The 27,788-nt window shown below is 44.1% G+C and overlaps 1 long non-coding RNA gene across 3 annotated transcripts in view; it reads left to right on the top strand.

Annotated features, from left to right (window-relative positions):
* Positions 1–27,788, top strand: part of LOC128851263 (uncharacterized) — a 140,585-nt gene that overhangs the window by 4,490 nt on the left and 108,307 nt on the right. Inside the window, exon 3 of one of the 3 annotated variants that reach the window (XR_008448545.1) lies at positions 4,931–5,111. The exons of the other annotated variants lie outside the window; for them this stretch is intronic. This is a non-coding gene — a long non-coding RNA (uncharacterized LOC128851263). The remainder of the gene's footprint in view (positions 1–4,930; positions 5,112–27,788) is intronic. 3 annotated transcript variants of the gene reach the window in all.

Here is a 27,788-nt window from a genome sequence, read left to right as displayed (position 1 = left end):
TTGCCATGAGATGTTTCTGAAGACAATGTTTTGTCACCTTTTCTGAGTGTCTCCATCAGGAATACTCAGGGCCAAAACATGTACATGGCCAATAGCTGCAGGACATTGAGAACTTCCAGAGGGGAGAGGATGGCATCTCTGGGGTTCTCACCTACAAGCTGTGGGCTTCTCCAGACACAGGACTCGGCTCTTCTCCCAGGGGTAGGAATGAATGGCCGAGAAGCCTAAAGGAAGCCCCAAAAGGCTCTCCCTGTTTTGGGGAGAGAACGTTCCTACCACAAGAGCAATGCCCAGAGCTGCAGGCTGCTTCCTTGTGGGCAGGTGGAGAGCAGAGGTGGTGGCAGAGACAAGACCACAACCATCACATAGTTTATTAGGCAGCTTGTGGAGCCCACAGCACAATGCCAGTTGTGCTGGGAACCTCCAGGCTCTGGATCAGGGCAGTGCAGGGATTTTAAGGTGGAAAACTGGTCCAAGTCCTCCTAACCACCCATCATCTTTCCTTTCCTCCATCCAGCTGATATGATCCAGTCCACTTCTCGTTTTTCTCTGACCATACCTTCTGTGCTGCCTGGTTTCCCTGGCTAACAGCTGGTTGGATGCTTGATCGGCAGTTTAGCTTTACTGGTGGAGTTCAGCTGGTTAAGGGGTATATCATGCCAGTAATGTCTTTAATGTGGATGCAGCATCCTGATTCCTTGCACTGATAGAAGCCATCAGGTTAGTACTGCCACAAACTCTTCTGTATTTTGCAAACCCTACAGATTCAAAGTCAACAAGAATCAGGTATGGACCAGCCTCTCTGCTGCCCTGTTATCTTTGATCTCGGGACATTTTGTGCCTTTCCTGAAGTCCCAGCTGCTGGATTTAAGAGGTTGCTTGCCTTGCTTTTTTCCTCTCAGTCAGAAGAACTAAAATTTTTGATGTTTTCAGTGGTGCTGCAGGGGCATCATCCTGTGGGGCCCTGTATAAATCTCAGCTGGGGTTGGGAAGCTATTACTGATGACTTAGAAAGAAGAAGAAAAAACAAGAGCCTTTTTTTTGAAAAACAAAACCAAAACAAAAAAACTGGCAACTTACAATTCCTGATTGACTTATCATTTTGTATTTTGAGTCCTGATTTTCGTCATATCATAGCCATCTGTTTTTGAAAATGATGACTGAGCAAACTCCTGAACAAAATAAAATCTATTATGTTGCTTTGTGCAGTTCCCTGCGCAGGTAGCGACTGAGCCCTGAATGCCCAAGTGGAAGGGGCTTGCAAGGCTGTGCAAAGAATGAGTGGTGCAAGAGTGGTGCATTACTGCCTGTGTAGGTTTAGGGAAGGTGGCTTTTTGTGGCCAGCTTTCAGCCAGATGCTGTGTCCTTGTACCCCAGTGGTGGTGCATCATTGCATACACGTGATGTTGTGTGTGCTGGTTCGCATGGTGGAAAAGGCAGCTGTAGACTTGTGCCCGAGAGTGTGGGATGTGGCGCAATGCCCAAAGCCCAGGCTGTATATTACATCTCCTTTTGCATGGAAAAAGGTCTAGCATGTGTCTCTCTTTGCTAATATTGAAGTTTGGTATTATTATCATCATCACTATCATTATTACTATTATTATATTAGCTGTGTTGCAGACATAAAGTTTATTATACATTAATATAGTCACACTATAGCAGCCTCTACATGTGAGGTACAAAACCCCCTTTATGCATCAGCTGATGCTGTAAATAGGTAGCCACACCTATCAGTGCAATGACCTATAATTTAGCACACAGAGCAAAAAGCTACCATGAGTCCTTTTGGAAGTATTTAGCAGTGTTTCCAGCCCTATTAAAATAATAATAAGTTACTTGTTTTTTTTTCTTCCTTCATAAAAGTAGGAAAGCCTGAAATACACTTTCCCAGAAATGATAATGGGGGAGCAGAGGCCAAGAGCTTTGTTCTGCAGCACAGGCAGTTGAGGTGCTGCTTAGGGGATGTAGATGATGATGTTTTCTATGTGAATTGCTGGATCATTTTATTCACAGGTATCTCACATCTGGATCTGGTTCTTCTTAGTTTGTTTTTGGAGGCGGAATGGGAAAAGCTTTATAGTTTTCTTAAATGTTAAAAAAGGTTGCTACTAGCTTGTGTTCTGAAAGACTAACAAAAATTACGCATGTTTGAAGTTACAGAGGAAAACAGTCAGCCTTATTTACAAACTGTGGGGTAGGACTGAAGACTCCAGAGGGTTCTTCTCACCAACACTTATGTTTCTGTCGTTACTGAAGAAAAACTGAAATGCTGAGCTTCAAGTCTCTGTGGAATGAGATGGAAGGAGGCCCAACTGTCATGAATGCACAAGATTAGTAAGAAAACCTATTAAGGTGAGCACATTCAGAGAGGAAGAAAGATGCTGCTCTTTGCAGCTTCAGCCCAAGAAGCTGAAGCAGTGAGAAGTTAAGCTTGAGATGTTTTCCTTATCTTGGTTAGTTATTATTAAGACTCACCAGACCTGCTGGTTATAAGTAGCTTGGATAGGTGATGGGATTCCCAGTACTCATCTGTGGATAAGATTGGGGGGCTTTTCTCTCAACAAGCCATTTCTTCTCTCTCCCCTTCCACTCTTCTGCTTACCTCTTTCGTCTATGGACATGTTGGGGTAGACGCTGCCTTTTGTACAGTTGTTCACAGCTTAAGAACAGTAGAGCCCTGATGTCAGCTGAACTATCAGAGCTTCATGGAAAATTATCAAGGTCCTGCACTTGTGCTTGACGTAGTCAGAAATGGCAACGGTGACTTCAATAGGCTGCTGTCTTGGAAGGGGAGGTCTGGTGGTTACAACCAATGCAACTAGACAGGAAAACATACTTCTGAAAACTTCTTATCAAGTAGCTATATGGGATCCTGCAAGTGCTGAAGGGTGTGAAAAAAAACTTTCCTTAGCCCTTAGCTTAGTGTGATACGTAAATGTGAGTACTGGCTTTGCAACTTCGTAGGATCATTGATGAATGATCCCATGCCCATGATTCTTCATATGGGCAAGCAACAGCAGGAAAAGGGGATAGGAAGAGAGGTTTCCGATGATTTTGTAATTTTAGTTTTAAAGATAAGTGCATCAGATAAAATTTACAGGTTACTAGGTGATAACCACCTTTCAGACAGATAATACTGGCCTGTTCAGAGCTCAGGATGTTGTCTGTTAGCATAAAACATAACATTATGTTGCTTGGTGTTGTAGGCTGTAAACTACTTTTGGTACCCAATGCCCCTGCCTTCCTTATAAATCTGGAAAACCTAACAGGCTTTTAGCTAAGGCCTTGTTTTGCAGGATGTTCTCAGTACCTTTTAGTGAATATTTTTCTTGGGTACTTTTGTGAGATGGATTACAGAAAATAGGATTACAACTCTGTGCATCTCTGTTAATTAACTGCTAACATGGCCTCATGGAGCAGGGAGGTATGGGAGCAGAAAGTATGGGAGGGATTAAGCAACATGCGGTCGCTTGTAGTGATACAGCATGACTTGAAGAGCTTTCAGTTGGTCTTGCCAATGCATTTCACCTCCTTCCAATAATATTAGGAGTGCTAATATTCGTAGCGACAACCACCTATATTTTGTTCTGCTTAGAAAATCTGTTGTCTCCACTGTGGCAGCAGAAAGACAGCTAAAGCTCATGAAGGTACAAGATACCACCAGGGAAGGGGGCAGCTTGTGGGATCCTGGGAGCTGTGCTTTCTTGGAAGTCTTGAAGTCTGGGCTAAATTTGTTTTAGGCTTCCCTCAGGTGTGACAAAACCTGTAGACCCATGAAATACTGCTTATAACATTAATATTTCATTTGAAGGTATTAAGGGGTTTTGATGCCTTTTAGAAGTTTGCAAGTGTTAAAGCTGAGGTTGTGTTGCTGTGGTTTCACTGGAGGCCTCACCAGCACAATGAGTCTGCCCAGAGAGGCTGTCAACCTCCTTCCATGGTGGTAGGCTGCCAGAAGAAGGAGCCTAAAGTCATGTCCAAGCCCTTTAGGGTATCTGGTACCACAGAAGAATTGATGAGATTGCCTCTTCCCATCAGTCTACTCTGCTGTTTACAAAGGCTTGCAGTGATAGGACTAGGGGCAATGGCTATAAACTGGAGAGGGGCAGATTTAGACTAGATGTAAGGAAGAATTTTTTCACAGTGAGAGTGGTGAGGCACTGGAACAGGTTGCCCAGGGAAGCTGTGGCTGCCCCATCCCTGGAGGTGTTCAAGGCCAGATTGGATGGGGCCTTGAGCAGCCTGATCTAGTGGGAATGTCCCTGCCCATGGCAGGGGGCTTGGAACTAGATGATCTTTAAGGTCTCTTCCAATCCAAACTATCCTGTGATTCTGAGATTCTATTGGAGATCCACACTGGCATAGCAGTAGGCAACCTGGCTGGGCAACCGGGGATCAAATGACCAGGGCATGAAGATGATACATAGTTGTTTAACATTTTGCCCCCAGCAGGACACCATTGGCTCATGGGTAAGGAGCTGCTCTTTGGAGCTGAGCTCCAGCAGTGCAGAAGAGCTGATCAGCATGAGGAAGAGGTTGAAGAGTCTGCCACTGCCGTGCTGGCTTTGTTGACTTGACAGTACACGTCCACAGCTGGTCAGTTGAGTTGGTGGCTTAGGAGCAGTCTTGAATTTCTTCTGATCATGAGCTCTTCTCCAGCAGTGATGGTGTTTCTGTCATCTTTGGCTGATTAAGAGGTGCAGCCATATCTTCCTGGTGAGACTTCTCTTGGTCTTGACAGTCATTGCATCTTGGCTTGACAACAGCTATGATATACCTGAGTACAGAGCCTGCGAGGGGAGGAAGCTCCAACCAGTACAGAAAGCTGCAGCCCATTTCCTCTGCTGTGTGAGCAGCCTGCGGTGTCTTTCTATGCTGGCTTCTGCTGAAAATACAGATAAAGTTTTGAGATCTTTTGTTCTCTTTTTAGGGTGCTCCCTGTATTGCTTCTGGTAGCAGAAATACTGCTTAAAGCTTTGTGCCAAATACCATAGGAGCTTTCTGCAGGGGAATGAAACTCTGCTCTCTGAGGGTTCAGTTTCACATGGACGGGGCCACCCCAGGAGATGAGGATCACCACAAACCTCATCAAATTCTGGTCCAAGTGCGAGGTATGTTCAACTGAAGGTCCTTTTTCTAAATATTTAGCAGTGTTTTGTATAATGTTTAAATACAGTTGAGGAGCACATGAGCAAAACAAGACCATGGGGCTGGGGGAAAGAAGGGAAATAACATGTATCGGATGTTAGTTCATTACTTAATACAGTACCCAAAGGATAACCTGCTGAGGACTGCATTATTTAAACTGATCATTGAGGAAAATACATTTGACTGTAATCCCAGTTTACTTGCAGTGATTTGTGCCCCTTAAGAAAGTAAAAATATTAGGAAATAGCAAAATGGAGGTATTTCCCCAGACATCCTTAACTCTGCTCTCCCTTTCCTCTCCTCACCCCTTTTAAACTAGGGTTAATTAGCAGGAATTTTCTGCAGAGACAAGATTGGGTTGTAACATGCTGTCATTTTAACTGGTCAAAACAAGCTATTATAGCTAGCTCATGTGTTAGATGCTAATTTTAGTTTTCGTTTATTTATAATAATGTTGCCTCCTTTATCACCTTGTGGATAGGATAATAGATTCCAAGTTAATTCGTATATGACTCTTGGTCCCCATCTGTTTTGTATGCGATATTTAAGTAAACAAGCACGCAAAAGAGGAAACGTGAATTCAAGATCACGATGGACATTGCGGCCATGTTAGTTAGGAATTGTTCTCTGTGTGGTTTGATGGATGTGGTGCTTCTGATGTGGGTTGCTGCTTACTGCTGATTATTTCAGTAGTGGGGGTTCTTTGCACCATTTCCATTAGTGGTTTAAGTGGGATTTCAGAGAATCTTTGCTTGCATTCTGCTGTGGTTCACCCCTTCCCAGCTTCCTGTCTAAAGATTTTTAGATGTGCCCATCCAGGGTTGCTGTATCTGGTGAGATGATGGTATCTCATTTTTGCATGTCTTTTGCTCCATTCTGGTCACTCTGCCTTGTTTGCTTGTACTTTCTATCTATATCTTGGTTTTTCCCTAGATCATTGTGGCTCTGGGACAGAGACTGGCTTTTGTATTCTAATTTTGTATGATGTCCAGCACAGATACACTCGGTATCTCAAGCTCTTTGGCGATGCTATATGTAATCCAAATAACTGATAGCAGAGATACTCTTCCTGAGGATCTGTGCATGTGATGGAGCTGTGATGGTCATAAAAGCGCAGTTGTAGCATGAATTTTCTTACATGGTTTCTGTGTTGTTATAGCTCTGAATAGCAGTAAATGTGGGAGCCAGCTTGGTAAAAGAAGTGCAGGTGAAAACTGTCTATACTGACCTGTCAGAGAGAGTGGCCAATGGTGAAGTCTTTGGTTTTATTCATGGCAGTGTAGATAAAGCATGGCACATTTTTTCTAATTGTGTGTGTATGCATATACCTATATCCAAGTAGCTTTTATATGCCTTTTGAGATATATATACACGAACATATGTGTGAAAGCATCATTATCTAGCTCCAACTTTGCTTCCTCCTCCTGGTTTCCCTCTGCTTCTCTTTTTCTGTTTCACTTCATGTTTGAGCTTTATGCCTGTGGTGTTTTTCATAGGTCTATTTCCCTTTTTTCTGACATTTTTTCCCCTTCCTTTCCTATTAAGGCTTTTCATTCTTTGCCTTCTTGTCCATGTGTTTCTGCTCCAAGTTGTTTTATAATTTCTCTTCTGCATGGCTCCTCCTTTCTCTCACCAAGGCAGGTCGGCTGAGCACGCTGTTAGCATCTTTGCACACTCTAAGAGTTCATAGCCTGAGGAACAGATGCAGCTGTACCCCTTATTTCTTTGAAAAAAAGAAATAAAAGACTCAAAGCTGCTGTCGTTTCCTTTCTCTCTAAATGGCTCTAAGTTTTGGCTTCCCTTGCCTGGTCCAGATTGCAACTGCTGTGGCCAAGTAGATGTTTCTGAGATCTGATGGTAAGAATAAAATTGGGGTTAATGGCTGTAGTGCTTCTCCTCTGCATCCTGGGCTTGGTGATGCTAAGTGGTGGCCTGTGGTCACCTCCCTTCCTTGGCAGTTTCAATCAGCACTCAGAGCCTTAGCATCCTGCTGTCACTTCTCTTACCTCTGTGCTGCTAATTTTAGTAGCCTACTGGCTTGCTGCAGGGCTTTCCCACCTGGTTTTAATCCTGTTTCTGCGGATGGGATGTGGTCCTTAGAGGGCTGCCATGCCCTGGTGGCAGAGGGCTTTCAGGCACATGAGCAGTTGAGCAGGCAGATTGATGCGTGCATTGGTGATGGTTCAATTGATCTGAGCATTCCCCATCCTCCTAGGAAAATGCTGCCTGGAGAGTGAAGGAAGGCAGTGCTGGGAGCAGATGGAATCTTAAATGGAGTTGGGGGCATACCTCGCACATTGCTTCCCGCTTCTGTGCGAGCACAGAGTGCTGTGAAGCACAGCGTCTGTTAGGGTTTGACTCATAGAGCATAAGGCTGTTTTGACTGCTTCCCATTACAGAAATGGAGAGATATGAAATGGGAAATGCTTTGATGTTGATGATCTGAAGAACATTCTCAATATCACTTGACAGCAAACATTTTATTCTTGGCTGCATCAGCCTTGCAGCAAGTGAATTGGTTGGGTGGCTTTGCTTGCACAGCTGTTTTTTTGTTTGTTTTTTTTCCCTCAAAATCCCAGGACTCAGCACTGCATTTCCCATGGTGGAAAGCCAACGCTTCCCAGCCCTGGTTTGTGGCATTGATTTCTTCGATGGGTGGCAATTCCTGAACATGCCCAGCCTGTGCACTCCATGGAGGTCAGGTGGGGTGAGCTTGGTTTAGGCAAGTGGATCTGTGGAGGGAATTTTCCTTTGGATGGATGGAAAGACTTTTTTTTCTTGGAAAGATGTAACGCGAGCAGAAAATTTTAAGAGATATCATCAAGGTGAATAAACAGAAACCAAACTCCAGACTTTCCCCTTGGTGTCACTGATGATAATACGTTCTTAAGTGAAATGTGAACACTCAGTGTCGTGTTTCATTTAGGATGAGTCTTCATCTCTTTTTTCTTATTCCTTCCCCCCCCGCAATGCAGGCCACTTGCACAAGTGTTGCAAGTGTCCCATGCCATCCACCCCACAACCTGTCAGCCCCCTTGGACAAGGGGCTATTTCCGGCCATGGTCATAACCTGATCTTGTGGATGACCCTTGCACCCAATGATCACTTAATGCCAATTGTTAGGGTGCTTTGCAATTTTTGAGATTCTTGGGCCTGATCTTATTTCCCTGGCACACCCAAATGGGATTTTTTTTGCCCTGGTTTAGTTTGATTTTGAAACAAGTTGTTTATCTACTCACAGTTTTGGTGCTGTTAGTCCACAACACACAGCAACTGAACTTCTGTAGTAGTTGCAGCCTTTGGGGTGGGACACTGAATGACACTGGTTGACTTGGGGGATGCAGAAGACCTTGCCTTGGGAAGGATAAAGAGCAGGTCGAGGCTGAGGCAGCCTGGCAGGCAGCTCAGAAAAACTGTTTTTGAAAGCCAGATCTACTTAATGCAGAGCCATCACTGAGCAGGTTGACCCAGCTTCAATGGTGAGGCTTGCGATGCTGCTGATGCTGCATTTTTGAGCTCAAGGATGGTAGACTTGCCCCAGGTATGGTGTACTGGGACAGATGCTTGTGTTTTTCTTAGCTGGCATTCTGTCTCTGGCCCTGCTCAAAGCTGAATGTTTCAGAAGAAAGAAGTGGGAGAAAGTTAAATAGATGGCTAACAAGTACCAGATCATATGAGCAGTTTTCTACCAAAACATCTCAAGCTCAGTTTGACTTGTGCCCAAGTCATGCCTGCCTAGCAGAGGGCTTAGTGATGAGTTGTAGGTGGCAGATTTCAGCAAGCTTACGGCATGTAAACAAATGAATGTGTTTCTTTCCCCTTCCTGACTCCAATATCTAAGTGTGTGGCCTTTGCTACTTGAGTGTCTTTCCAAGCAGCTAAAAAGTTTTTTTGAGTAAGTAAAATATGTTTCTATGCTGCAGTTGAGAGATAAATATAGCTAGTAAATTGAAAGAAAGCCATAGTATGTGTTATGTTGCCTTACCCAATATTTTTTTTCTTCTTTTTGTGGTGATTCTGTGCTAACTTAAAATGGAAAACCTCCTGAAAGATGTTATTTTTCCCACTGAAAGAAATTACATGCCAGAATGTCATCCATTCCTTCAAGCGCAACCAGTAAAGGATTAAACTCCCCACCCCTCTTCTTCAGCTGAGTGTTGTGTATTTGGAAAGCAGGAGTATTTGCAGCTGAGCCCGCAGTAATAATCATAATTCAGGTTGAGAAGCGCAGAGCAGCCTGTGATTAGCAAAATAATTATTGCACAGTGTATAAATTGAGAGGTGAGTTTTTGACATGTCGAGAAGAACGCACGCTGCAGCTGCCTGGGGAGGCAATCAGCTCATGTCACCTTGTCGATGTTCTCCAGTAAAACTGAGTGCAGAAACCACACAGAGAAAAACATGCTTGTAAAATGATGATTGCTTTTGAGCTTTCCAGTAAGTTCTACTGATGAAAGAGGATCCAGAGATCTTGTAAATAAGAGTTTTACTCTGCTTTGCTCCCCAGGGTGATTTTCTTTCTTTTAATTTGGATGCAGTTATTGGATATGTTCTCTCTGCTTGCTGGGAGACCAAACTTTGACTATCTATTTGTTGGCTCTAGGACCTAAAAAATGGGCTAGGAAACCTTCCAAAACTTCTCCTTCATGGGTGCTGTTTCACATCTGGGTCAGGAGGATTGAGAGGCATCTCTATTATACCATTCTGCTCTGACATGTATAAAGTCAAGTTTGTAGGCTCATAGCTGGTGACTCGTTGCCTTAACATCTAATCTGCCCTGCTGCATAACAGCAAGCTGGGCATTTTACACGTGCTTTCCCTTCCATGCACTGTCAGCAAAGGCTGGGTTTCTCCTGGCGGAGGGCAATCAGATGTGCCGAAGCTGCCAGTGCAGGAGGGGTTGGGAGGTGGCACCATGCAGACATGGGTGCCGTTTGCCATCACTGGTGCAAGGCTTTGGGGCAGAGCTTACTCCTGGGATGTGCAAAGGCAGGGCCAGCCTGTTGGTACTGACCTAGGCCCCCGAAAATCAGCAGAGCTTGGGAAATGCTTTCTAAGGATGGTGTTGGGATTAGCATCCTCAGATTTGAGCTGTTGTCCTGCCTCTGCCCAGGCTGCTGCCCAGCCTGTATACCCTCTCCCTTTTTTTTTTTTTTCTTTTCTGTAATTTATCTGCCTATAAATATTGTACCAATAGAAATAAGTCTTTAAAATAAATAGTTATAGGCTAAAATGAATATAGGGTACTCTTACAGGTTTACAACAGTTTAACTGAAGTCTAGTAGACAGCTGATCTCTTCCAGACTGCCTTAAGTATTTGCATAGGACTCATACAAATAGGGCTCTGATTTTCCCCCATGATGCCTGCTGCTGCAATCGGCAAATTATAATAATTGAAAAAAAAAAGCCTTAATTAGGCTTGTTTTACTTGAGGCAAGCAGGTGGAGTGCATCCTTTGATCCTTTCCAGCCTTTGTTTTCTGTCATTTCATCTTTTTCTTTCCTATATCTCTTTTGTTAACAATAATCAGAAGGATGTGTGTGTTTGTGCATGTGTGTGCATGTACAGATACACATACCATACATTCACATACACATACCTGCTCTTTTTCTGTATTATAAAATACATACCTTTTTTCCCTGTATTAAAGACAACTGGTATTGCCTACATGCAACTAAACAAGCTATTGAGATAATACCACCGTGTATATTGAGGTAATACCACCGTGTTCAGGAAAGCCCAGTGAACATTATTCTAATAAGAGGATATTCTGGTCGTCTTGATAATCAGCCCCACATTGTAAACTCATTTTGAGTCACAGCTTTAAATCTTTGTTCCAGTGGAAAAGACTTTTATGGGCAGCTCAAAGAGGCATTAAATCTTGTTTTTTTAGCAGAGTTTTAGTAGAGTTGCTTAAAATAGTACAGATTCTGAATCAGAAAAGTGACTCCAAGGGAAAGGAGAAAAATTGAAACAATACAAGTCATGGTTTGGTGGCACAAACCTTTTGTCCCACCCCAGACCCTGACAGAAATTTGGCAGAGGCAGCAGGCTGAGTTTCCTCGCTGCATGAGACTGCATGCTTGCGATTGCTCTGCACAGTTGTGTTCCCATCTTCTCTGCTGGTGGTCACCCCTCTTTTATTTTCTGGCCTCCCTATGCCAGAAAATTATTTTGGAAGTAAAAACTATGCCAGTTTTATGCAGACTTATTCCCCTGCTTCACACACCTCCCCTGTGTTTGCAAGAAAAAGGCTTTCCTGGAAAACATGCCATCAGTTTGGAAACATGGTGTCTCCATGATTTTGGGGTTTGACCTCTTTTTCCTTTCCCTTCTTCCATACTGCAAGTAGGACATCACCAACCTGTCCCTCAGCTCTTCCCACTAGTTTATCCATTGCCTTTGTTTTCAGTGCTGATTATTGCCATGGCCCTTGGGATTATGGTTTTGTCATGACAGAGCATTTTATTGAAACAATCCATGCCTTGGGGAAGGTGTGACTTGTGTGCCGATGAGGTGGCAGGTGGCTCAGAAGAGTCAGTGCCCAGGTCAAGATGAGTCTGGGAAACCAGTCACGATTTTCCAGTGCAGTAGAAGATGCTTCTGGATGCATGGTGAATTTTGAAGGCAGCATTGCAGCAATGAAGCTCAAAGCTCTTATATCTTTTAATCTTCTGAGACTCCATCTGGACTCCTGTGTCCACCTCTGGAACCCTCAGCACAGGAAAGATATGGACCTGTTGGAGCAGTACCAGAGGAGGGCCACAAAAATGATCAGAGGGCTGGAGCACCTCTCCTATGAAGAAAGACTGAGAGAGTTGAGGTTGTTCAGCCTAGGTATAAGGAAGAAATTTTTTACGGTGAGGGAGGGAAACACTGGAATAGGTTGCCCAGAGAGATGGTAGATACCCTATTCCTGGAAACCTTCAAGATCCTCTCCAGGAGAGGTTCAGATTGGACATTAGGAAAAATTTCTTCACTGAAAGGGTTAGGAAGCAGTGGAACAGGCTGCCCAGGGAGGTGATTGAGTCATTATCCCTGGAGAGGGATGGATAGATGGAAAAGATGGGTAGATGAAGTGCTTAGGGATATGATTTAGTAGCGGACAGGTATGGATGGGCTTGTTGATCTCAAAGGTCTTTTCCAACCTAGTGATTCTATGATTCCATGAACAGGGCTCTGAGCAACCTGATCTAGTTGAAGATGTCCTTGCTTATTGCAGGGGGTTTGGACTAGGTGATTTTTATATGTCTCTCCCAACCCAAACCAGTCTATGATTGTATGATTCCTTTTGCTGTTCATTCCTGAGACGTCGAATGTTGAATGGCGGCATACATAATTTTCGTCTTCTTGTCCAGATGCTGATCTTAGTGCTGGTGCAGCAGGTTGGGTGCCCCTCGTGTGGCATTGCCCATGCTCTTGCTGTGCTGCGGGTGATGGCTGCTTGGCTGTTAGTGCAGCCCCTTTCTTATCCTCCTGGATTCTTGATGGGGGACCTTTTCCTGGCAGGTGGGAAGGGCTTTCCCCTTAACTGGCCCAAGCTAGCTCAGTGAATACCTCTGCTCATATGCATTTAGCCTGAGTAAACAAGAACTGTGCTCTCAAAGCTGCTTTATCACACAGGAACAGCAGAAATGTTACAAAGAGCTCTTACACTGCACAGGGCATGTATATGCCTGGATTTCTCTTCCTCTGTCTCGAGTATTTCCTTTGTTCTCCTGTCTCTGATACTAGAGCATCTTTCCAAAATTAAAAGATGACAATGATCTTAGTCTTTTCCTTATAGCAGTCCTTGAGCAAGGAGGAATGGTGAGATTAGCATATGGAGCTCATATATTTATTATTGATGATGCCTTTAAATGATTAAACAACTTTTCCTTACATTATTTAGGGGAATTATGGTATTCATCATTAATGGAAGGATGTCTGGGGAAGTGTGTGATTCACACTCACAAATACTTTATCTCCTCCTTTTGTTGTTTACCTCTCCTAGCTCTTGCTTGTCCTTTTGGAGTCAGTATTTGTCCTTCTGTCAATATCTCCAGCTGCTTTCCTCCACGGTGTAGGTGACCCGTGGCTGTACAAAGGTGAGGTATCATTTCTTCTAGACAGGTAACTTAACTTGCAGTGTTGCTAGCACATAAGGAATGTGATAATCTGGGTAAGGAAATAAAGTTTAGAGACCCTTAAGTACATTTGAGAGCTCTTTCTAACAAATGTTTTTCATATTAATATTCTTTATTTTACTGTCAAGGATAACTGGAAGCGCAAACAACTCTGGCATTAGGTGTGCTTACCTCTCCACAATATGATGCAGTATCACAGCTGCGTTTTATTGCAAAATGAGACAATGTTAAATGATAATTTGGTTGTGACAGGATAGGCTTCCCTCTGCAGAAGATGGGAGTCCCTCTGCACCTCTTAGTTTTACTGGATCCATAAATCATTAAAGTACTTTTTTTTTTCCACACAGTAGAAACACTGTTACCATACTGCCCTTTCCAATTGGAAAATGTGTCTGCTAGCTTACCAGCTATCATACAGGGCATCAGCATCCATTGGCGGAGCTTGGATTGACCTCTGTATAGTAAATTCATTTTTTAAGTCAGTTGTCTTAAATCATTAATCTAAAAGCTATTTCTTAAAGAAGAGGATATTTAGATGGAATCTTTATTGTTGATATTCAATATTTTGGCTGAAATTATCTGGCTCGTGCAGAGTCTGACCCTGTGAGGTGCCTCCACGCTCTATATGGAGATAGGAACATCAGCTTAAAAAACCTTTTTTTTTGAGTCAGTGGCTTCCTCTAGAGCATACAGAACAGAAATAGACTTAAATAAAAGGAAAAAAAAATCTAAATAAGAGATTATCCCCTCCATTCATTCTTCTTCCTGTCTTTATTAATATTTGTCCGAAATTAATATTTCGGACTCAAAACTCCTCCCTGTAGGAGCCTGGAAAAGGGTTAATGCTTTTGTAACTTCTCTCCCTGCAGCTTTATGAGGAAAAACATTTTTTTGATACTTCTTCACCCTGGTTTGTTGATGCCCTGCTTGCCCAGCTTCTCATGCTGGAAAAGGGAAGGTGCTTCTCACCTGGGCTCTCCAGGTTGCTTGAGTGCCCTTACATGGTCTTTCTGGGAATAGTTGAGTAGTACAAGCAGAGACCTCACAGAAGTGTGGCAACTTCGGAACACAGTGATTTTGGGAATGGACTCAGAGGAAGCTCTCAGATATTTCTGCACTCCGTGTTTTGCAGCCCTCATACTTTGGGCAAGCTGTTGAACTTGGAGGCACTTGGTTATGCAGGACACTGTGGTGGTATTGGGGGAAAAGAGGCCCCACTCCATGGCTTTCAGTGCCTATCGGTTCAAGTCCAAGAACAAAAGGAGTTATTGTTTGGTTTTTTTTATCCCATCTAATCTCTCTACAGAGGCTCTGTTTAATGTCATACTCATGTTTGAAAACTGGAATTTGTCTGCTACTATTATTATCCCAATGCAAAGGGGCCACGAGACTTTTTGTTTGGTTCAGCCTGGCCTGGATCACTTCGTGCTCGGGTTCCTGGCTGCAGGATGGGCTGCCCAGGCCACGTCCTCCACAAAATAATGCTTTCCCCCTTATTCTACAGCAGCCTGTCCTATAGCTACAGCTCCTTTTGCTCTAAAAATCACCAGTGGGGTGACAGGCTATGTGAGATGCTTCTGGTGGTCTCCTTCCCTATGACAAGGTATACTTCATCACCAGCGATGCTGAAGACTCAGAGAAACCCCATGCAGCTCCACCATCCTGCTTCTGGATTCCTTCACAGCAAACTAACCCATCTTGGGAGCTAAACCGGCTCCTTTCAATATAGGCAGTGCTGCTGCATGGATGCTTCTTGTTGCCAGCATGAGACTGCCACCTCTCTGAAGTTGTAGTCCCATGTCAGGTGTTTTCCTCCCAGGAAGCACTTGGCATCCAGCTGTCCCCTGCACCGTGGATAACAGCCCATTTATCTCCCTGTTTGCGCTGCGCCTGCGCTCATGGCCAGTCACGCGGCTCCCACGGGGCCATGCTGGCTTTGCCTGCGCTGAGCATCCACGTGGGCACGTGGTCAGGGCGTGCAGAGCTCACCCTCTCTGGCCTCTGATTTGGCGGGGAAAGAAGGAAAAAAAATCCCTGAATTCTTCACCGCTGACTGTAAAGGGCAATTATTTAGTAGGCTTTTGGGCAGAGAGAGTGCAGAGTGGTGAGGCTGCTCTGAATCTGAGCTGTGAGGCTGCACTGGGTGAATCATGGAGGGGGGGGGAAATAATCTCTGAGTCATAATCCCTAGATTGTGAGCGGATTTGCTTTGGGCTTTTTTTTTTTTTTTGTGCTCATGCATGCTGACTAATGCACAGAGAAGCAGCGAGAGCTGGGGGGGGACCATGTGCCAGCAGCTGTTTGTGCCTCTGCCACCACTGGGCAGCAGGGCTGGGGAGGGAACACGCTTGAAATAGCCCCATTTTGCAACCAACACCTGCTCTTTGAGCATCTCAAAATGATTTACAAAGGGGTTTAATACGCTGACAGCCACCCAGCACCCACAGCTTGGTGATATAAATACACTGAAGAGCCGTTATCTTCCTGGAAATGTCCCTACATTAGGCCTTAGACTAAGACTCTGAGGAACATGAAATCTGTGTATTTTTACAGGATATCTGATGTTTGGCATTTTATTCTGTCAGCCAGCTCTCATTGTGAGACGTATAAAATCAATATTCATTTAATAAAATAGACCTGCCCCTAGCCCTTTACTTGCACTGCAGTAGGGGCAGGGGTGGAGTATCGAACTGACTCCCCAGAACTGGTGCCATGCGCAGAGGTATCAATGTTGAGAAGCAGTGGGCATCCCCAAAGATGTGGCGAGAGACTGTGGTGGTTGCAGGTGGTTAAGTTGTGGCTGCCACAGCTGGTCCCCCCAGGAATGGCAGCTTGTGCCTTGGGAGCCAAGTTTTTGGCTGTCTTCATATTGTAGCTGATTTCCTGGATGAAGTAACCAAGCGACATTAATTATGTTATATTGCCAACATGAGCTGCTGTTTTACACTCTGTGTGTGTTTAAAAATATTTTTGAGTATTTCTGTTGCTTGAACTGTACAGAACTGAAAGCTTAATGCACAGATGCACACCCGTACTTGCACACACATGCAGAAGAAAGACGTGAGGGTGGTTGAAATTTCAGTGAGCAAGTGTTTTTGTTGTGATATGAGACTGTTCTTTTTGCCTTATGCTGTCCTTAATTAATTTTTCATCATTGTAGGTATTGGTGTTAGGATAAATATTCCTCCCCAGAGAGTAGCTGGTGGCATCCCAGTCCAGGGATGACAGCTCAGAGCTCCTGGTACTGAGTCCGAGTTTCATTGCTCCGAAAACTGCTCTGGTGGAGTGACAATACATAGCACGGAGCTTATACGTTGATTTGGGGTTTTGTTTGCCCTATGTAAGATTATTTTTCAGTTTCCTGATTGCATTTGCCACATCCCCATAGGAAAGGAGGTGGCAGTGTTTTAGGGGGACAGTACATGTTTGAGTGATACAGATGTCACCTGTATCTGGTGAGATTACCCACTCCCCTGCCACTGCATGTGACTCATTCTGCTGGGACAGCCAAAACCAGGACCCAGAAAGAGATAAGCTTCTCCAGAAAAAAAGGAAAAAAGAAAAAGCTTTTTCTGATTTTCCTTACCGTTTGCCTCCACAGAGTTATTTCTAAATTATTAACATTTCATTGGCATAACTACATTGGTCGGGGGGGGCTGTGGGTCTGTTCTGGAATTTATTTTAATTTTCTTTTCATCCTTTTACTGGCTTCTGACACATCTTAAGTACAAATCAAGCCAAGGCAAATCTGAGATGTCTTGGTTTCTTGTCTGTGGAAAGCAGCTATATGTCTTTGGGTGTGAGGATGGGAAATTTGCAAGTCTCTGGATATGGATTTTCTTTTTCTGCCGTGTGTGCAAGATTGAAGGGGGAAAGGAAGTCTTTGGATAGTACAGTAAAATTTGTATTTTTTGAATACTAAAGCTTTTGACTGCATGGAAAATCTTTAGTGTTTTGACATGTAATTATTTTATTTCTTTTTAATCTATTACTTACAGCAATGGAGTATATATTCTTACTTGGTTTTGCTGACCTGGAATACTGACAGACTTTTTCCCAGTCAAATCCAACACATTAACATAGGGTCACTTCGCCAACCTGCCTGATTGCTGCCTTCAGTCACTGTCTCAGGCAGCCTGCTTAGGCCAGCCTTGCCTGCTGAAGTGATGTGACCTGCAATGCTGTGATGATAGCAGCCTTTGGCACATGATCAGGCTGGGCCAGTAGTAATGTTTTAAATAAATATCCATCCAGCTGAGCTTGGTCAGGGGTCTGAAATGAGAAGTGGATTCCCTTTGCAAACATCCTCTTCCCTTACACTGAATCAAAATAAAATGGAGATACTAATGAAATTAATGCACTCCTGGCACATAGAAGAGGCTGAAGACAAGTGCATTAAAGCAAGTGAAACAATCAGAGAAGCTTTACTGGGGGTAAAGCTTCTGTGAGGCTTTGATAGAATGAGGGCAAACTTGTATGAGATACCGAATTTCCTCTATGCTTTATAATTGCATAATTCCCTGTGCTTTCACAGGCCTCCTTACTTGCATATGGTTGTCCAAACGTTAAGTAATCCTCAGCAGCTTGGGTCTGTTGGTGGCTGTAGTTTCTTGTCTTGAAGGGCACAGAGGCTTCATGCTAGATGAGGATTTGCTGAAGGCAGAGATCTTCCAAGAGATTGGTACCCAGCTGCCAGCGCCTAGGACAACCCATCCATGCACAGAAAGATCTGTCTACACTCAGGCTTGTTATATTCCAAAGTAAACTACGGTGCTACCTTAATCTGGATCAAAATTCCCAGTTATTTATGAACAGCTATGACTGGAGCATTTTAGGTGATGCACCCTGTGGTTTGTTGTGCTGGAGGAGCTTCGGATTTGTTCCCAGCTGGTTGCCCCTGTCCTTTATTGAGTCTGGAAAACCTGGGCTGAGTTTTCCCCTGTGTCAATGAGATGTATCTCAGCTTAGGTAAAGTCGGTGCTGCGACTGTGCCTGTATACAGCCAGACTTTCCCATCCACTTGGCTGAGAATTAGAAGGCAGACCTGGGGAGGGAGCAGCCTTGTAAAGAGGTGGGGCGTCCTGGCTGATACAAACCCACTGGTCTCATGAAGACCCTCATAGCTCCTGAGTCAATCCTTATGTTAGAAGGCAGTGGAATACAAGAAATGAATCTGTTTGTGTATCCTGGTAGTTGTATTGGAGTCACTGGGGATGACCAGAAGGAAATGGTGTCACACATTGGCAAGACAACAACTGAATTTACTGGCTTAGTTTAGATTTGGTTGTTGAAAATCTGCAGCTGAAAGGCTAAACTATGAGCCTAGGACTTCAAAGTAATTGGTGTCTAAACATATGGATCTGAAAGCTGGAAACCTATCAAAGGTACAGGCAAAGCGCCTTTGAAAACAAATGGCTTGGAAGAAATTTAAGAGGTAACCTCCAAAGATAACCCAAAGAAGTGGTAGATTTATTTGGAGGATAAGAAACCAGAGTGTCTGCTGGACAGTGTAATGGAGTCACACACTGGGAGGTGGTAGGGACAACCCCTCTCTTGAAGCATAGTCATATTATATGGCATGTATCATAGCATGCATGGCAACCATGAATTAAGAAGAGGAGTCAGCAAACCTCTTACTTACATGGACTTACATAGGGCAGACTTTGGCCTGTTCAGGACATTGGTTGAGAAACTCCCTTGAGAGACAATCCTGAAGGGCAAAGGAGTCCAGGAAAGCTGGACATTCTTCAAGAATGAAGTCTTAAAGTCACAGGAGCAGGCTGTCCCCATGTGCTGAAAGACTAAGTGGTGGGGAAGACAACTGGCCTGGCTGAAAGGGAACTTTTACTGGGACTAGGGTCAAAAAAAGGAGAGTTGATCACTTTTGAAAGAAGGGGCAGGCAACTCAAGGAGAGTACAGGGATCTTGTTAGGTCTTGCAGAGAGAAAATTAGAAAGGCAAAAGTCCAGTTCAAACTCAATCTGGCTACTGTTGTAAGAGATAACCAAAGAAGTTTTTGTAAATGAGACTATACTCATTTGTTCTTATGCCAATACTGTCCTTCAGCTTAAATCACTAGCTCGCTCTGCCTTCTCAGCTAAGAGAGGCTTGGCATTCCACATCTGCTCCTGGCAACTCACCCCTCTAATGGGCTCTGTTCAAATGCGTCCTACCTGAACATAAGCTCCTAGAGGGAACACAGCATCTTGGAGGTAGTGCATCCTGCTGTTACTGGTATAGCCTTACATCTTCTTTAAATCTAGCAGAAATACTTTGTTCTCTGGCATTCTCCAGGGTGGAGTCAGCCTGGAAGCCCTGCTGACCTGACATTCCATTCTCTTCCCAGTCTTCAGCAACAGCCAGGGTGTTCAGCAGTAGCAGTGTGGTGTTGGTCATCTTCTGATCTGTTGTGCTTGGGGAAGTGTGGTGTTTGATCCCAGCACACCTGCAGAGAAAGCTGAAATTTCCAGTAGGACCAGCCTTAACTAAAACCAACCTTTGCCCGAGTCTGTCACCAAGCCCTAAGCTTGGTATCTTGGCAGAAAGAGTATGCAGTACTTGAAGGAGCATCAATGAAAGTTGTTTATTTTTCATGGCTGAGTCTTTACTGGGGTTGTTTGGCAATATGATGTATAAAAAGTATGTGTAATATGAGGGCATTTTTATTTTTAGTTATAATTGTGGCAGATTAAAAAGACATGGTTGTAATTCTGCAGTGGTTTTGTTATAGTCATGGGAACTCATCGCTTTAGAGCCAATACCTGAGCTACCAAACTGGGGAGTTGAGGTCAGGATGCTGCATAATCACAGTGGCATAATAGACTTTCTGCTGCTGCTAAGATGAAATTTCTGCCTCCAGTTTTCTGAAGACTTTGGATGCCTCAGTACTTTGTTTAAACTATTTGCATCTTTTTAACTGGGGGTCGCAGGAGCTGAAGCAAAACATCAAAGCTTTTAAACAGTGCCATGGTTCACCTGGCTTTCAAGAGGCCTTCCTCTGTCTGTGAGTTTATTGCAACTCCGTCTACTCATGCAATGAAGGCAGGACAAGCCCCTGCTGTAGGCAGACAAAGAAGCTTTTTGCAGCAGTGCAGTTTGAAGTAGACGTGTACTCTACTGTATATAAGGGTTTTATCTCTGGGAGAGGTTTTTCTGTCCAGTTGTACTTGTGGTGCTTGTAATTTGAGGTCCATCTGCCTGTCTGGCCCTTAGGAATGAACAGTCAGGGCAGAACAGATGCTAACAGGGCCCTTCCTTTCCTTGCTTCATTACTTTTGGGTGGAAGGGGAAGGAAGGGAAAAAAAAGAGAAAAGCAAATACAGGAGCAGAATATCTGCTGCAGCTGTTTGAAACAGTAAATGAACCACAGTGTGATATTGTGGGTGTTTGTTTTATATTTCCTCATCCAGCTTTTATTATCACAGTCTTGGCAGTGGGAAGGACCATTCTCAAGACTTGATGCCTTGCCTTGGTGATTCCCTGAAACCAGATGTACTCCCATTTACTAGAGTGCAGAACCTGCCCAGTGCTCTGGGTGGCTTTGCCTTTACTAAGGATTATCAATACATAATATTCATGGAAACTCATTGCTGCATCAGCACACTGAAGTCATCTGAAATGGGTTGCTGTTGGTGTTGTGTGATCTTATATAGGAGGAGCAGTGGGCAGCAAATGTGTGGGCTGTCTTACTTCCACTCACCTGGGCTGGGGAGTCAGCACCCTCCTCTACTGCCAGACGTGAAGTTTTACCCTGGTGACATTTGGAATAGGTCTGATGGAACAAAAACACATGAAGAAAAGTATCTGAGGTAAAATATGTATATCTATATGTCTACATGGAAGTATATGGTTGGTGACCGTGTGGTTCAATGGGGCAGCAGGGGTGGTGGCAGCTGGTCTCCCAGCGATGCAGCCACTCTGGTAGATGTTGTCATCTCTGTCAGCTGTTTTCTCTGCTTCCCAGAGGCTGCCAGTCTTGCCATGAGCGGCCCGAGGGGAACTGTGTCAGCTTCTCAGCTGCTACCTGTTGCTGCTGAGGAGTTGGTTTGAACTGTTGATTTAATTAAGCTGGAGAATGCAGCAAGTCCTTTGTGTGCACTGGTGGTAGGTTCTGGCAGGAGTGTCTTCTCACACCTGCCAGTTGCATGGGTCTGCTCTCCAAAACTTCTGAGGCTGGAGACTGGATGTTGAGCAAGAGCAGTGATTGGTTTTGGTCATGTCTCCTGATTCCTTTGTCACTATGTTTAAAAACCATCCTTTTCAATGGACGGTTCATCACATGGTCTCTGGAGGGTTGATATTCTTCTGAGTTATTCCTGATCCCTTTAGATATGCAGAGCTGTGGTCTTTAGGTATGGTGGCTTAAGGTGCCTCAGGGCATCCTAATGAATAGGACTTCATTAGTGCAAATGAACCACTTAAAATAATATACAATAAACTACTGCAGGGTTCCGGTTGTGCCATCCGGTTGTGGCATCCGTGGGGATGCTTGAGGGCTTGGATTCAGAAGGCAATTTCACAGAGGTCCCTTTCTGGGGGGCATGAAGAGGAAGAGGGTGGCAGGAAGTGGTGATGTTAAGGCAGTTGAGGATCACAAGGTCCAGTGTCCCACAAGTGGGGCTATTTGTAGTGTTTCATTATGCTGTGTTAGAGTCAGAAGAGGACGAACTCCCCCAATCCCTCCCAGTCTCATGTGTACTCTTCAATGACTTTATGCTGTCAATGCTCATGAGAAAACAGGAAGATAGGATGCTCTCATATCAACTTAGGTGCATTGATGCAGATCTCTGCCGATGGAATTGTTTTGGTTCAAGGAAAATAATCAATTTCCCTCTTTTTTTGGGTCCTGACTGTTGGTGGTGCTGATACATAAACTACATGGGGAAGTATGTGGCAGCTGTGCATGTTCCCAAAAATGGCTGAGAGTGGTCATACCTCCTCAAATATAGTTAAAACGTGCTCAAAGTTGTTGCAGATACTTAACATCTTGCTTGCAACAAGCTGTTTGCATCCAACTAGAGTAGCCAGGTGGACCAAGGTTGGCAGCTGTGAGAAAATATAACCCTGAGAGAGTGAATTCTTACACAAATTTGGCTTCTGTCGGTGAGAACAACAGTTAGCAGCTAAACTGGGCTTTGTTAACTCAAGGCCAGATCTTTGGTGTAGGTATGGAAAGAGCAGGCTGGCTTTGGCATGTCTGGATATGGACATGATGCATTTACTAGTGGTAGGTGGTGGGAAAGCCCACATCTGCTGTGAAATGAACACTGCTTTCCTTGGAAAAGTACTTACTGAGATAGTGATGATGGACAGGTCTCTCTTGATAAATGTGACTTCACAGATCATGTTTTCAGCATCATGGAAAAAAAATGGAAAAGGTTTTGTAATCTGTCTAACTATTTAGAGGACAGATCTGGGGGTTAGAAGGGTTTACATTCTAAAAATAAACATTAAAAATAATTCATGAGCTTAGACCAGGTTATTTCAGGATCAAAATCAAGGCCAAAGCACTCCAGCATAAGTTGCTGGGTAATTTTTGTCAGCTTTCTTAATCCATGCTGCTTTTGAGGTAGGAAAAAATGGTAATATATACCAGGATCTTTCCACTCTTTTCCTAAAAGGATTTTCTTAAGAAGTCCTGACTCTTCTGTCAGTTTCAGCCCTCTTGGTGTGTTGTGTGATGCTCTTTTCTTTTGGTATCAGTTCACCCATCAGGAATAAAACCCGAGCTTTGGTGCTTTTTGTATTATCAAGACTCTGGTAGCATCTTTTTGCTATGGTTATGTGTATATAGTGGCAGCATGTGGATGACTTGAAAGTGGTTTAGAAGAACTGAAAGACAGATACCAAAACAAACAAACAAGCAAATAAATAAATGTCATCAACATGAATCCAGACAGGTAAACCAAAACAGTAGCAAATAGATAGCTAAATACATGGGTTTTCTGATGCCTCACTGGTTGGCTCCAGTAGTTCTGATAGCTTAGAAGTACATCCTAGTGGATGGCACAGCTGAAGTGAGTACGTGAGCCAGAGCCATCTGGGCACTGGAGAGGATGTGGAGGAATTATGACCAGGCATGATCAGCCTGGTCCAGCACAGGAGGCAGTGAGAGTGTTTTGATTGAACTAACATCACACCGAAACATCCTCTTCGTGGCACTTTCCTCTGGGGTGATGCATTTCTGAAATGTTCTCCCTCTGTGAATCTCACAGAGATGCTGGCTCTCAGATTCTTGGTCTGTTGTGCTTCGTTGCTGGGCCATAGAGCCAGGGAGCTGGTGCAGGAAAATCCATCGCAGCTTTTTGACATGCTGATGATGTTCTTGCTGTGCTGTTCCCTGGTGGCCCTTTATGGAAAGGGAGCATCAGTCCTCTGCTGAAGCTGCTGGGGCTTTTGCTTGCATCGTGGTGTGAGGCAACGCATGTGGAGGGATGGATGGGGACTGAGCTGTAGCAGGAGTCACCAGGCATGGGAACAGGCTCCCTTCTCCTTGGACAGCCTGTTCTGATCCTCCTCGCTATGGGGATGGCTTTGGGTCTGGGTCCCACCATCCCTGCCGTTAGCTCGCTGTGTACTGTGAAGTTGTTACTCTGATCCTGGGACTTGTTGGAACAAGCAGCCGTGACGGAGATTGTTTTTCCAATATAATCTTTTATTGGGAAAGCAGCTTGGCAGATGTAGGTGAAAGGTGATGCCAGGAGGCTGCTGGCACAGGTTGGCCAGCACTTTCCAGGCTGCCTCCTTGGCTTTTTATAGCCTTGCTGCATCATGCTGCAGCTGCCACCCACCTCTCAGTTGCTTCAGGATCGCAGGGCAGTGTTGGGACTGTGTGTGCTGTGTCAGCGGCAGGAACACATGCTGGAGGTTGAGTGTGCAGCAGTGTAAGGTTTGCTGGGTTGCATCAGGCACAAATGTGTCTAATCTGATAGACTGACTTCCAAATAAGCAGCATTAGGTGGGTCAGAGGAGGGCAGAAGGTGTCATCTTTTTGAGAAAAAAAATGATTAAGTTTATGTCCTGTAATAATTTTAATTTTTTGTTCTTTGTTAGCCCTGAATCATAAAGTTCAGTTGTCACTATGCAGCTTACTGTGATACTCTTGATGTGTTTAAGCATCCCCTCCTTCTTTCTTTTCTTTTTGTTAAACCATGGGAGCTTCCTTCATCAAATATATCCCACAGTCAGATTATGTACCACGTGTGTCATCTTTGCATTTGCTCTCATAAGTAAATGGGGAAAGTAAATGGAGAAAAGTGGCTGGAAAGGCCATTAACTTCTGCTCCAACATCATCCTCAGCAGGAATGAATTCAGACCATTAAGGAGTTTGGCAAAAAGGGTATCTTGATGAACAGTCTTCAGAAAGAAGTTATTTCAGATATTTCAGCCAGATAGCCTCTGAATCCTTGCAGGCTGGATGAGGATTTACAGTTTGGGGCTACCATTGCTTGATTAAGGAAAGATAGTATCTGCCTGCAACAATGCAATAATCTCTCTCCATTCTTGGTGATACAGGAAGGGCATCTAAATAAAAACAACCTTCTGCCCCTCTGCCCTGTCCCTGGGTCAGATCATGACCATGAGAGAGAAATTCTGACTCCGTTGAAAGTAATGAAAAGGCTGAAGTGGGACTCTTACCACCTGGGAAGAGTAAGTCAGATGCTTAAGAAAGGCTGATCATCTTCTCAAGCAGCTCTTGGGAAGGAGAGGAATGGTGCTTCAGGCACAGGCAACAGCTTTGCATTGAGTGCAGCTTGCGTGCTTCAGGCAGGTGGTGACAGATGGATTTCCTTTTGGTGTTAATGTGCATAGTAGGTAAAAGACATCCCTGGCTTTGTGTGTGGGTTTGGTAAACACGTCTGTGTGCCCTTCTACTCCCTAGAAGCCTGTATGGATGTTTTAACTGAGTCTGGAACAGGGGAGCCACAGAAGCAGAGCATGGCCAGTGCTGCAAGAGCAGTTGTACATACTCCAGGTATTTTTCCTCCCCATCCAGTGAGCTCAAATGGAGGCTTAAGCTGCTTTGTCCACCTGACCATTGCTTGCTTGCTTGCTTTTTTCGCCCCCCCCCCGAAGCAAATCAAAGAGCAGTCACCTGCATCACTCTTGGCACTGAGGCAGTGCTTCCAGTAACATCAGCAGCCAAGAGTAAAGAGGGCAGTAATGCCTAACCATGGGATGTCTTGACAGAGTTAACCCCGCACCCTGCAAAATGTCATCCCTGCAAAAGAAATGGGACCTTATGGAGTGTTTTTCTGCTGAGACTCACTAAGCAGGTCTTGTATATAAACGCAGTATTTAATTGCATTCACATACAGCAAGTAGTAAGTGGCTGGGAATTCCTTTGATGCTTTGAAATGCTGGTGTAACAACAAAATAATCCTGTTTTAGTTATTTTTCTCTTATTTTTTATCATTCTAGTCTGAACACCAACATGTGGCATTCATTCCAAAAGCAGCATGCAAGCTCTTCAGAAAACCTGGTTATTAAACATTTAAGAGCCTGGAGATGACTAAAATAAAAATACTAGTACCAATAAATAGGTGAGAAGAGGTGCAGTACGTCGCCAGTCTTGGAATAAAATTTAAAAAAATCTCCTCTCTGAAAAGAAGGTTGCAGGAAGATTGCAGGAAGGTTAGTTGGTTTTGCATGCACATTTGGGCATCAAAATGGTGAGGATGCTACTATCATCTATCTATCTATCTATCTATCTATCTATCTATCTATCTATCCATCCATCCATCCATCCATCCATCCATCCAGCTGAATTGGAGCCTGACTGCTGTCCTGTTTGTGCATGGTGCAGGGTTGATGGGAGGCAGTTTCAGGAGTGAGGAGCAAACAGATGGCTCCCTGCCACTATTAGGCTGTGTAGTTTTTTGGCAAACACAGAGAGGGTTATACAGAAGTCAGGCATGTTTTCAAAGGCCTTGTTTTTTGTGTTTCTGGTTTTCTTGTGTTTCTGTTTTTTTCCCTCTTGATTTAGGTGCAATAATCTTGACAAAGGATATAGGTGTTGTACAGGCAAAAGCTGAGTGATGGACACGTAGGGATGACTTGGTTTTGGTGAGGAGGGTTAAAATCATGGTGCATGGTAGGGAGTACTCTGCAGGTATGAGACAGTGAGCATGAGATGGGGCAGGTAGAAATGGAGTCCAGTCCTTTATGGGAATCTTTGCATCAGCAGTGAAGGGGCTTGCTCTTGGATATCAGCAGAAGAATTAGTCTTGGGCTGCAACTTCATAGTGTAACTGTGTGATGTAATAAATAAGACTTTTCCATGCTGGATTTAGTTAAACCAATGCAACATCTATGTTTGGATGGAGCCTAATCCTACACCACTATGAAAACTCTCCTAATAATAATATTTTCTTTCACCTCAAGAAAGTCTTGAGGTCATGCCTGCTGACTTCACTGAGCTGCACATTAAAGAGTGGGCAGGCATTTATTTGGATTTGCTAGTTGAAATGAGTCAAATTATTCCATGGGTTTCGGTTTAATGGCAAATGCTTTCTGTTATTATTCATGGAATATTGAACATGTGTCCTTAATAAATGAGAGCTTTAAAAAAAGTAACAGGAAGACAGAAGCCTAATCTGCCAAAATGTCTCTGTGTTGCTATTCCCAGAGATGTTTTGAGATCTTCACCTCAGTTGCCTTTATGGAGCTGTGTGCCAACCCCAAGCACGTGGGGCTTCTCCTGGGTTCTGCGGGGGTACTCGAACCTCAAGCCAAGTGTGACAGTGCGCAGGGAAAGTCACTACCACTAGGCTCCTGTCTGGTTCTCGGAGGAGGAGGCAGCCACTGAGAATTTAGCTTTAAAAACAATGAAGTATTAAGCTTGAAACAAGCCAACCATGCAAGGGGTGATTTACACTCATTAAGAAACGGCTATTTCATTTAGCCCTTGCCCTCTCGCTGCTTCTCAACTATCTTTGGGTTGGTTTGCTTTAATTGCAAAAAGTACTCCCAGCAGGAGCAATGTGTGGTTTCCTTTGGGTTGATGAGTTGAAGTGGTCCAGAGGAGCATGAAGAGGAGCAGTGGGCTCAGAAATGTCCCCTTTTGGCCCTGTTATACCAGCAAATCAATTTTATGTGCTTGAGGCTAGAGCTGGATTGGTCCTATGACACAGTGATCAGGCTTCACCAGCACTGGGATCCTTACCTGAGTCTTCGCCCTGCTGGTACCTTCAGACAACGAACCCCACTATCCCAACTCTGATGGCTGGTACATCTCTACCCTCTTGGAGCTGAAGCAACAGCAGTGTGGATGCTTTAACAGGGAGAATTGCAAATCCAGTTAAATAGAGAGATTGCAGGAGGCTACAGGGGTGTGTATGTGATGAAAGCAAATGTCGACTGCAAAGGAAATGCCCTGAATTGGTAGATTTTCTCTTTGAAATTAAGGGGCTTGTGTCTTCTGTTGGCTTTTTTTTTTTTTTTTTTTATAGCATCTAATTATTCTCTCTGTTAGCCACTTTATAATTTTAGCACAACTCCTTTGCTCTTGGAGT

The sequence above is a fragment of the Cuculus canorus genome, chromosome 2 (genome assembly GCF_017976375.1).
Source record: "Cuculus canorus isolate bCucCan1 chromosome 2, bCucCan1.pri, whole genome shotgun sequence".
In the NCBI taxonomy this organism is placed as follows: domain Eukaryota; kingdom Metazoa; phylum Chordata; class Aves; order Cuculiformes; family Cuculidae; genus Cuculus; species Cuculus canorus.
The sequence above is the reverse complement of the archived record's forward strand: the minus strand, read 5'-3'. Positions and strand labels throughout refer to the sequence as shown.